Below are 15,781 nucleotides of genomic sequence, written 5' to 3' on the forward strand. Positions count from 1 at the left end.
ACATACTAGTGCATACTATACACTACACTACACTACATACTAGTGCATACTATACACTACACTACACTACATACTAGTGCATACTATACACTACACTACACTACATACTAGTGCATACTATACACTACACTACATATACTAGTGCATACTATACACTACACTACACTACATACTAGTGCATACTATACACTACACTACACTACATACTAGTGCATACTATACACTACACTACACTACATACTAGTGCATACTATACACTACACTACACATACATACTAGTGCATACTATACACTACACTACACTACATACTAGTGCATACATACACTACACTACTACTAGTGCATACTATACACTACACTACACTACATACTAGTGCATACTATACACTACACTACACTACATACTAGTGCATACTATACACTACACTACACTACATACTAGTGCATATTATACACTACACTACACTACATACTAGTGCATACTATACACTACACTACACTACATACTAGTGCATACTATACACTACACTACACTACATACTAGTGCATACTATACACTACACTACACTACATACTAGTGCATACTATACACTACATACACTACATACCAGTGCATACTATACACTACACTACACTACATACTAGTGCATACTATACACTACACTACACTACATACTAGTGCATACTATACACTACACTACATACATAAGTGCATACTATACACTACACTACACTACATACTAGTGCATACTATACACTACACTACACTACATACTAGTGCATACTATACACTACACTACACTACATACTAGTGCATACTATACACTACACTACACTACATACTAGTGCATACTATACACCTACACTACATACTAGTGCATACTATACACACTACACACTACATACTAGTGCATACTATACTACACTACACTACATACTAGTGCATACTATACACTACACTACACTACATACTAGTGCATACTATACACTACACTACACTACATACTAGTGCATACATACACTACACTACACTACATACTAGTGCATACTATACACTACACTACACTACATACTAGTGCATACTATACACTACACTACACTACATACTAGTGCATACTATACACTACACTACACTACATACTAGTGCATACTATACACTACACTACACTACATACTAGTGCATACTATACACTACACTACACTACATACTAGTGCATACTATACACTACACTACACTACATACTAGTGCCTACTATACACTACACTACACTACATACTAGTGCATACTATACACTACACTACACTACATACTAGTGCATACTATACACTACACTACACTACATACTAGTGCATACTATACACTACACTACACTACATACTAGTGCATACTATACACTACACTACACTACATACTAGTGCATACTATACACTACACTACACTACATACTAGTGCATACTATACACTACACTACACTACATACTAGTGCATACTATACACTACACTACACTACATACTAGTGCATACTATACACTACACTACACTACATACTAGTGCATACTATACACTACACTACACTACATACTAGTGCATACTATACACTACACTACACTACATACTAGTGCATACTATACACTACACTACACTACATACTAGTGCATACTATACACTACACTACATACTAGTGCATACTATACACTACACTACAATATACATAGTGCATACTATACACTACACTACACTACATACTAGTGCATACTATACACTACACTACACTACATACTAGTGCATACTATACACTACACTACACTACATACTAGTGCATACTATACACTACACTACACTACATACTAGTGCATACTATACACTACACTACACTACATACTAGTGCATACTATACACTACACTACACTACATACTAGTGCATACTATACACTACACTACACTACATACTAGTGCATACTATACACTACACTACACTACATACTAGTGCATACTATACACTACACTACACTACATACTAGTGCATACTATACACTACACTACACTACATACTAGTGCATACTATACACTACACTACACTACATACTAGTGCATACTATACACTACACTACACTACATACTAGTGCATACTATACACTACACTACACTACATACTAGTGCATACTATACACTACACTACACTACATACTAGTGCATACTATACACTACACTACACTACATACTAGTGCATACTATACACTACACTACACTACATACTAGTGCATACTATACACTACACTACACTACATACTAGTGCATACTATACACTACACTACACTACATACTAGTGCATACTATACACTACACTACACTACATACTAGTGCATACTATACACTACACTACACTACATACTAGTGCATACTATACACTACACTACACTACATACTAGTGCATACTATACACTACACTACACTACATACTAGTGCATACTATACACTACACTACACTACATACTAGTGCATACTATACACTACACTACACTACATACTAGTGCATACTATACACTACACTACACTACATACTAGTGCATACTATACACTACACTACACTACATACTAGTGCATACTATACACTACACTACACTACATACTAGTGCATACTATACACTACACTACACTACATACTAGTGCATACTATACACTACACTACACTACATACTAGTGCATACTATACACTACACTACACTACATACTAGTGCATACTATACACTACACTACACTACATACCAGTGCATACTATACACTACACTACACTACATACTAGTGCATACTATACACTACACTACACTACATACTAGTGCATACTATACACTACACTACACTACATACAAGTGCATATTAATTACAATACACTACACTACATACTTACTAGTGCATACTATACACTACACTACACTACATACTAGTGCATACTATACACTACACTACACTACATACTAGTGCATACTATACACTACACTACACTACATACTAGTGCATACTATACACTACACTACACTACATACTAGTGCATACTATACACTACACTACACTACATACTAGTGCTTACTATACACTACACTACACTACATACTAGTGCATACTATACACTACACTACACTACATACTAGTGCATACTATACACTACACTACACTACATACTAGTGCATACTATACACTACACTACACTACATACTAGTGCATACTATACACTACACTACACTACATACTAGTGCATACTATACACTACACTACACTACATACTAGTGCATACTAAATACACTACACTACATACTAGTGCATACTATACACTACACTACACTACATACCAGTGCATACTATACACTACACTACACTACATACTAGTGCATACTATACACTACACTACATACTAGTGCATACTATACACTACACTACACTACATACTAGTGCATACTATACACTACACTACACTACATACTAGTGCATACTATACACTACACTACACTACATACTAGTGCATACTATACACTACACTACACTACATACTAGTGCATACTATACACTACACTACACTACATACCAGTGCATACTATACACTACACTACACTACATACTAGTGCATACTATACACTACACTACACTACACTACACTACATACTAGTGCATACTATACTACACTACACTACATACTAGTGCATACTATACACTACACTACACTACATACCAGTGCATACTATACACTACACTACACTACATACTAGTGCATACTATACACTACACTACACTACATACTAGTGCATACTATACACTACACTACACTACATACTAGTGCATACTATACACTACACTACACTACATACTAGTGCATACTATACACTACACTACACTACATACTAGTGCATACTATACACTACACTACACTACATACTAGTGCATACTATACACTACACTACACTACATACTAGTGCATACTATACACTACACTACACTACATACTAGTGCATACTATACACTACACTACACTACATACTAGTGCATACTATACACTACACTACACTACATACTAGTGCATACTATACACTACACTACACTACATACTAGTGCATACTATACACTACACTACACTACACTACCCACACATACATACAGTGCATACTATACACTACACTACACTACATACTAGTGCATACTATACACTACACTACACTACATACTAGTGCATACTATACACTACACTACACTACATACTAGTGCATACTATACACTACACTACACTACATACTAGTGCATACTATACACTACACTACACTACATACTAGTGCATACTATACACTACACTACATACTAGTGCATACTATACACTACACTACACTACATACTAGTGCATACTATACACTACACTACACTACATACTAGTGCATACTATACACTACACTACACTACATACTAGTGCATACTATACACTACACTACACTACATACCAGTGCATACTATATACTACACTACAACACTACACTACACTACATACTAGTGCATACTATACACTACACTACACTACATACTAGTGCATACTATACACTACACTACACTACACTACACTACATACCAGTGCATACTATACACTACACTACACTACATACTAGTGCATACTATACACTACACTACACTACATACTAGTGCATACTATACACTACACTACACTACATACCAGTGCATACTATACACTACACTACACTACATACTAGTGCATACTATACACTACACTACACTACATACTAGTGCATACTATACACTACACTACATACTAGTGCATACTATACACTACACTACACTACATACTAGTGCATACTATACACTACACTACACTACATACTAGTGCATACTATACACTACACTACACTACATACTAGTGCATACTATACACTACACTACACTACATACCAGTGCATACTATATACTACACTACACTACATACTAGTGCATACTATACACTACACTACACTACATACCAGTGCAAACTATACACTACACTACACTACATACCAGTGCATACTATACACTACACTACACTACATACTAGTGCATACTATACACTACACTACACTACATACTAGTGCATACTATACACTACACTACACTACATACCATTGCATACTATACACTACACTACACTACATACTAGTGCATACTATACACTACACTACACTACATACTAGTGAATATTAAACACTACAATACATACTAGTGCATACTATACACTACACTACACTACATACTAGTGCATACTATACACTACACTACACTACATACCAGTGCATACTATACACTACACTACACTACACTACATACTAGTGCATACTATACACTACACTACACTACATACTAGTGCATACTATACACTATACTACACTACATACCAGTGCATACTATACACTACACTACACTACATACCAGTGCATACTATACACTACACTACACTACATACTAGTGCATACTATACACTACACTACACTACACTACATACTAGTGCATACTATACACTACACTACACTACATACTAGTGAATATTAAACACTACAATACATACTAGTGCATACTATACACTACACTACACTACATACTAGTGCATACTATACACTACACTACACTACATACCAGTGCATACTATACACTACACTACACTACATACTAGTGCATACTATACACTACACTACACTACATACTAGTGCATACTATACACTACACTACACTACATACCAGTGCATACTATACACTACACTACACTACATACTAGTGCATACTATACACTACACTACACTACATACTAGTGCATACTATACACTACACTACACTACATACCAGTGCATACTATACACTACACTACACTACATACTAGTGCATACTATACACTACACTACACTACATACCAGTGCATACTATACACTACACTACACTACATACTAGTGCATACTATACACTACACTACACTACATACTAGTGCATACTATACACTACACTACACTACATATAAGTTCATATTATACACTACACTACATACTAGTGCATACTATACACTACACTACACTACATACTAGTGCATACTATACACTACACTACACTACATACTAGTGCATACTATACACTACACTACACTACATACCAGTGCATACTATACACTACACTACACTACATACTAGTGCATACTATACACTACACTACACTACATACTAGTGCGTACTATACACTACACTACACTACATACTAGTGCATACTATACACTACACTACACTACATACTAGTGCATACTATACACTAAACTACACTACATACTAGTGCATACTATACACTACACTACACTACATACTAGTGCATACTATACACTACACTACACTACATACTAGTGCATACTATACACTACACTACACTACATACTAGTGCACACTATACACTACACTACATACTAGTGCATACTATACACTACACTACACTACATACCAGTGCATACTATACACTACACTACACTACATACTAGTGCATACTATACACTACACTACATACTAGTGCATACTATACACTACACTACACTACATACTAGTGCATACTATACACAACACTACACTACATACTAGTGCATACTATACACTACACTACACTACATACTAGTGCATACTATACACTACACTACACTACATACTAGTGCATATTATACACTACACTACACTACATACCAGTGCATACTATACACTACACTACACTACATACTAGTGCATACTATACACTACACTACACTACACTACACTACATACTAGTGCATACTATACACTACACTACACTACATACTAGTGCATACTATACACTACACTACACTACATACCAGTGCATACTATACACTACACTACACTACATACTAGTGCATACTATACACTACACTACACTACATACTAGTGCGTACTATACACTACACTACACTACATACTAGTGCATACTATACACTACACTACACTACATACTAGTGCATACTATACACTACACTACACTACATACTAGTGCATACTATACACTACACTACACTACATACTAGTGCATACTATACACTACACTACACTACATACTAGTGCATACTATACACTACACTACACTACATACCAGTGCATACTATACACTACACTACACTACATACTAGTGCATACTATACACTACACTACACTACATACTAGTGCATACTATACACTACACTACACTACATACTAGTGCATACTATACACTACACTACACTACATACTAGTGCATACTATACACTACACTACACTACACTACACTACATACCAGTGCATACTATACACTACACTACACTACATACTAGTGCATACTATACACTACACTACACTACATACTAGTGCATACTATACACTACACTACACTACATACCAGTGCATACTATACACTACACTACACTACATACTAGTGCATACTATACACTACACTACACTACATACTAGTGCATACTATACACTACACTACATACTAGTGCATACTATACACTACACTACACTACATACTAGTGCATACTATACACTACACTACACTACATACTAGTGCATACTATACACTACACTACACTACATACTAGTGCATACTATACACTACACTACACTACATACCAGTGCATACTATACACTACACTACACTACATACTAGTGCATACTATACACTACACTACACTACATACCAGTGCAAACTATACACTACACTACACTACATACCAGTGCATACTATACACTACACTACACTACATACTAGTGCATACTATACACTACACTACACTACATACTAGTGCATACTATACACTACACTACACTACATACCATTGCATACTATACACTACACTACACTACATACTAGTGCATACTATACACTACACTACACTACATACTAGTGAATATTAAACACTACAATACATACTAGTGCATACTATACACTACACTACACTACATACTAGTGCATACTATACACTACACTACACTACATACCAGTGCATACTATACACTACACTACACTACACTACATACTAGTGCATACTATACACTACACTACACTACATACTAGTGCATACTATACACTATACTACACTACATACCAGTGCATACTATACACTACACTACACTACATACCAGTGCATACTATACACTACACTACACTACATACTAGTGCATACTATACACTACACTACACTACACTACATACTAGTGCATACTATACACTACACTACACTACATACTAGTGAATATTAAACACTACAATACATACTAGTGCATACTATACACTACACTACACTACATACTAGTGCATACTATACACTACACTACACTACATACCAGTGCATACTATACACTACACTACACTACATACTAGTGCATACTATACACTACACTACACTACATACTAGTGCATACTATACACTACACTACACTACATACTAGTGCATACTATACACTACACTACACTACATACCAGTGCATACTATACACTACACTACACTACATACTAGTGCATACTATACACTACACTACACTACATACTAGTGCATACTATACACTACACTACATACTAGTGCATACTATACACTACACTACACTACATACTAGTGCGTACTATACACTACACTACACTACATACTAGTGCATACTATACACTACACTACACTACATACTAGTGCATACTATACACTACACTACACTACATACCAGTGCATACTATACACTACACTACACTACATACTAGTGCATACTATACACTACACTACACTACATACTAGTGAATACTATACACTACACTACACTACATACTAGTGCATACTATACACTACACTACACTACATACTAGTGCATACTATACACTACACTAAATACTAGTGCATACTATACACTACACTACACTACATACTAGTGCATACTATACACTACACTACACTACACTACACTACATACTAGTGCATACTATACACTACACTACACTACACTACATACTAGTGAATACTATACACTACACTGCACTACATACCAGTGCATACTATACACTACACTACACTACATACTAGTGCGTATTATACACTACACTACACTACATACTAGTGCATACTATACACTACACTACACTACACTACATACCAGTGCATACTATACACTACACTACACTACATACTAGTGCATACTATACACTACACTACACTACATACTGGTGCATACTATACACTACACTACACTACATACTAGTGCATATTATACACTACACTACACTACATACTAGTGCATACTATACACTACACTACACTACATACTAGTGCATACTATATACTACACTACACTACATACTAGTGCATACTATACACTACACTACAGTACACTACACTACATACTAGTGCATACTATACACTACACTACACTACACTACACTACATACTAGTGCATACTATACACTACACTACACTACATACCAGTGCATACTATACACTACACTACACTACATACTGGTGCGTATTATACACTACACTACACTACATACTAGTGCATACTATACACTACACTACACTACACTACATACTAGTGCATACTATACACTACACTACACTACACTACACTACACTACATACTAGTGCATACTATACACTACACTACACTACATACCAGTGCATACTATACACTACACTACACTACATACTAGTGCATACTATACACTACACTACACTACATACTAGTGCATACTATACACTACACTACACTACATACTAGTGCATACTATACACTACACTACACTACATACCAGTGCATACTATACACTACACTACACTACATACTAGTGCATACTATACACTACACTACACTACATACTAGTGCATACTATACACTACACTACACTACATACTCGTGCATACTATACACTACACTACACTACATACTAGTGCATACTATACACTACACTACCCTACATACTAGTGCATACTATACACTACACTACACTACATACTAGTGCATACTATACACTACACTACACTCCATACCAGTGCGTACTATACACTACACTACACTACATACCAGTGCATACTATAAACTACACTACATACTAGTGCATACTATACACTACACTACACTACACTACACTACACTACATACTAGTGCATACTATACACTACACTACACTACATACTAGTGCATACTATACACTACACTACACTACATACCAGTGCATACTATACACTACACTACATACTAGTGCATACTATACACTACACTACACTACATACTAGTGCATACTATACACTACACTACATACTAGTGCATACTATACACTACACTACACTACATACTAGTGCATACTATACACTACACTACACTACATACTAGTGCATACTATACACTACACTACACTACATACTAGTGCATACTATACACTACACTACACTACACTACATACTAGTGCATACTATACACTACACTACACTACATACTAGTGCATACTATACACTACACTACACTACATACTAGTGCATACTATACACTACACTACACTACATACTAGTGCATACTATACACTACACTACATACTAGTGCATACTATACACTACACTACACTACATACTAGTGCATACTATACACTACACTACAGTACATACTAGTGCATACTATACACTACACTACACTACATACTAGTGCATACTATACACTACAATACACTACACTACACTACACTACATACTAGTGCATACTATACACTACACTACACTACATACCAGTGCATACTATACACTACACTACACTACATACTAGTGCATACTATACACTACACTACACTACATACCAGTGCATACTATACACTACACTACACTACATACCAGTGTATACTATACACTACACTACACTACATACTAGTGCATACTATACACTACACTACACTACATACTAGTGCATACTATACACTACACTACACTACATACCAGTGCATACTATACACTACACTACACTACATACCAGTGCATACTATACACTACACTACACTACATACTAGTGCATACTATACACTACACTACACTACACTACATACTAGTGCATACTATACACTACACTACACTACATACTAGTGAATATTAAACACTACAATACATACTAGTGCATACTATACACTACACTACACTACATACTAGTGCATACTATACACTACACTACACTACATACCAGTGCATACTATACACTACACTACACTACATACTAGTGCATACTATACACTACACTACACTACATACTAGTGCATACTATACACTACACTACACTACATACCAGTGCATACTATACACTACACTACATACCAGTGCATACTATACACTACACTACACTAAATACTAGTGCTTACTATACACTACACTACACTACACTACACCACACTACATACTAGTGCATACTATACACTACACTACACTACATACTAGTGAATATTAAACACTACAATACATACTAGTGCATACTATACACTACACTACACTACATACTAGTGCATACTATACACTACACTACACTACATTCCAGTGCATACTATACACTACACTACACTACATACTAGTGCATACTATACACTACACTACACTACATACTAGTGCATACTATACACTACACTACACTACATACTAGTGCATACTATACACTACACTACACTACATACCAGTGCATACTATACACTACACTACATACTAGTGCATACTATACACTACACTACAATACATACTAGTGCATACTATATGCTACACACACTACATACTATTGCATTCTATACACTTCCCTCACCCTAGGATACTTCAAATGTTCCCCAGCTGGGTTTGCAACTTCTGTAAGCGCCTCTACTCTACTGCTCTAAGCCACTACGCGATGATATGCGATGATATGTGATGATATGTGATGATATGTGATGATATGCGATGATATGCGATAATATGCGATGATATGCGATGATATGCGATGATATGAGATGATATGTGATGATATGTGATGATATGCGATGATATGCGATGATATGAGATGATATGTGATGATATGTGATGATATGTGATGATATGCGATGATATGAGATGATATGTGATGATATGCGATGATATGCGATGATGGTTTATTATAAAGGAGATGTTTTTTCTCAAGCGTCCTCGGATATTTTTTTTATTTTTTTTTATTTAACCTTTATTTAACCAGGAAGGGCTCATTGAGATTTAAAATCTCTTTTTCAAGAGCGCCCTGGCCAAGATAGGCAGCACCAAGTCATTACAAAAAATTACAGACAGACAACATGAAAAACTACAAGTAATCTAGTAAAAACCATTCATGAATTCACAAGAGTATAACAATATCAAAAACAGCAAATTAAAAACATTGACAGGTCAGGGAATCAGCCTCAAAATCCTTCATCAGAGATTTAAAAACACCAATCGGGACAAGTTCTTCCAGTTTAAAATTATTTTGTAAGGTGTTCCAAGACGATGGCGCAGAGTACATAAAAGACCTTTTACCAAATTCAGTTCGGACATTTGGAACAGTTAGCAGGATAAAGTCCAGTGAACGAAGAGAGTACCCACCACATTTCTGAACAATAAAAATGCCCAAATAAAAAGGTAGTAAACCCAAAATGGCTTTGTAAATAAAAGTATACCAGTGACTGAGCCTACGAGTGACTAGAGAAGGCCAGCCAACCCTGGTATACAAAGTACAGTGGTGCGTAAGGGTTTTGCAGTTTAAAATAAATCTCAAAGTACCATGATAAAGAGTGTCAATTGATCTCAAACACTGAGCGGAAGCATTCATATATAAAATATCCCCATAGTCTAGTAAAGGCATAAATGTAGCTGATACTAGCCTCCTTCTGGCTTCAAAAGAAAAACAGGCCTTATTCCTAAAATTAAATCCCAATTTCAGCTTCAATTTTTTTGTATGTTGTTGAATATGCAATTTAAAAAGAGAGGCCGTCATCAATTAGAATTCCAAGATATTTATATGAGGTTACAACCTCAATCTCCTTGCCCTGACAGGTAGTAACAGGTGAAAGGTTCAGAGGTCTATTTCTTGCATTAGAAAACACCATTAGTTTAGTTTTGTCAGTATTGAGGATAAGCTTCAATTGACACAAGGTATGTTGAACAGTATAAAAAGCAGTTTGCAAGTTCTGGAAAGCTTTTGTAAGAGATGAGGCACAACAGTAAATAACAGTATCATCAGCATAAAAATGAAGTTGTGCATTTTGGACATTTTTGTCTAAATCATTAATATAAATAGTGAATAAGAGAGGACCAAGTACAGAGCCCTGGGGCACACCATTCAGGACAGACAATTTAACAGACATAAGCCCATCAAATTGAGTGCACTGAGTTCTATCAGACAGATAGTTAGCAAACCATGCAACTGCATGCTCCGAAAGACCTACACTCAACAATCTCTGCCTTAGTATAGCATGATCAACTGTATCAAAAGCCTTAGAGAGATCAATAAAAAGTGAGACACAGTGCTGTTTTTTGTCAAGGGCTTCAGTGATATCATTTAAAACCTTCATGGCTGCTGTAATTGTGCTATGCTTCTTCCTGAAGCCCGATTGATACATTGATAAAATAGAGTTAGTAAATAAAAACTCTTTTAGCTGTTCACTTACAAGGGTTTCAAGTATTTTCACCAGGGGTGACAGCTTTGAGATTGGCCTATAATTATTTAAAAGAGTTGGATCTCCCCCTTTTAAAAGTGGTAGGACAAATGCTGATTTCCAGATCTTTGGAATTTCATTACATTCCAGGGTTAGATTGAACAGATATGTAAGTGGTTCAGCTATGAAATCAGCTGCCAGATTTAAAAAGCAGGGATCCAAAAGATCAGAACCTGCAGGCTTTCTTTGATCTAAGGATTTCAGGGCTTTATGTACCACCTGCACTGAGAATGGCAGAAAACTAAAAGTTTGACCAGCTCTCACTGGTTCATCCACACAGGGTTGTACAGAGACAGAGGACACTGGTTCATCCACACAGGGTTGTACAGAGACAGAGGACACTGAATCAAACAGCCTACCAGATGATACAAAGTGCTCATTGAAACAATATTCCGAATGTTCCACCAAATGAAGCACTGGCTCGCTCGCTAACGTTACGTTATGATCTGTATAGTAATATTATTCTAATCAGAAACCCATTAGCATTGGTAGTTAAAGCCTAATGTTAGTTAGCTAACATTTAACCTAGTTCGTTAGCTTTATCTACCTGCAGATTCGTACTACATCTATGACAATATTTGTATTGGTAGTAGTATGAGTTGGGATTATGCTGGTTCATTGTTTAGCTAGCTAGCTACATGTCTAAACAAAATACTCAATTTAGGCCGGATTATTACATGACTCATCAAGTTTGCCCACTGACAAAGACATGATCAGTCTATAATTTTAATGGTAGGTTTATTTGAACAGTGAGAAACACAATAACAACAACAAAATCCAGAAAAACACATGTCAAAAATGTTATAAATTGATTTGCATTTTAATGAGGGAAATAAGTATTTGACTCCTCTGCATAACATGACTCAGTACTTGGTGGCAAAACCCTTGTTGGCAATCACAGAGGTCAGACGTTTCTTGTAGTTGGCCACCAGGTTTGCACACATCTCAGGAGGGATTTTGTCCCACTCCTCTTTGCAGATCTTCTCCAAGTCATTAAGGTTTTGAGGCTGACGTTTGGCAACTCGAACCTTCAGCTCCCTCCACAGATTTTCTATGGGATTAAGGTCTGGAGACTGGCTAGGCCACTCCAGGACCTTAATGTGCTTCTTCTTGAGCCACTCATTTGTTGCCTTGGCCGTGTGTTTAGAGTCATTGTCATGCTAGAATACCCATCCCCAACCCATTTCCAATGCCCTGGCTGAGGGAAGGAGGTTCTCACTCAAGATTTGACAGTACATGGCCCCGTCCATCGTCCCTTTGATGCGGTGAAGTTGTCCTGTCCCCTTAGCAGAAAAACACCCCCAAAGCATAATGTGTCCACCTCCATGTTTGACGGTAGGGATGGTGTTCTTGGGGTCATAGGCAGCATTCCTCCTCCTCCAAACACGGCGAGTTGAGTTGATGCCAAAGAGCTCGATTTTGGTCTCATCTGACCACAACACTTTCACCCAGTTCTCCTCTGAATCATTCAGATGTTCATTGGCAAACTTCAGACGGCCCTGTATATGTGTTTTCTTGAGCAGGGGGACCTTGCGGGCGCTGTAGGATTTCAGTCCTTTCAGACAAGATCCTCCCATGTAGTTCTGGGCTGATTCCTCACCGTTCTCATGATCATTGCAACTCCACGAGGTGAGAACTTGCATGGAGCCCCAGGCCGAGGGAGATTGACAGTTATTTTGTGTTTCTTCCATTTATTTTTTATTTCACCTTTAGTTAACCAGGTAAGCCAGTTGAGTACAGGTTCTCATTTACAACTGCGACCTGGCCAAGATAAAGCAAAGCAGTGCGATAAAAACAACAGAGTTACATATGGGGTAAAAAAACATAAAGTCAAAAATACAACAGAAAATATATATACAGTGTGTGCAAATGTAGCAAGTTATGGAGGTAAGGCAATAAATAGGCTATAGTGCAAAATAATTACAATAGTATTAACACTGGAATGCTAGATGTGCAAGAGATTATGTGCAAATAGAGATACTGGGGTGCAAAAGAGCAAAATAAATAATAATATAGGGATGAGGTAGTTGGGTGGGCTAATTTCAGATGGGCTGTGTA

This window comes from Coregonus lavaretus, assembly GCF_964263955.1.
Source record: "Coregonus lavaretus genome assembly, chromosome: 14".
Classification (NCBI taxonomy): domain Eukaryota; kingdom Metazoa; phylum Chordata; class Actinopteri; order Salmoniformes; family Salmonidae; genus Coregonus; species Coregonus lavaretus.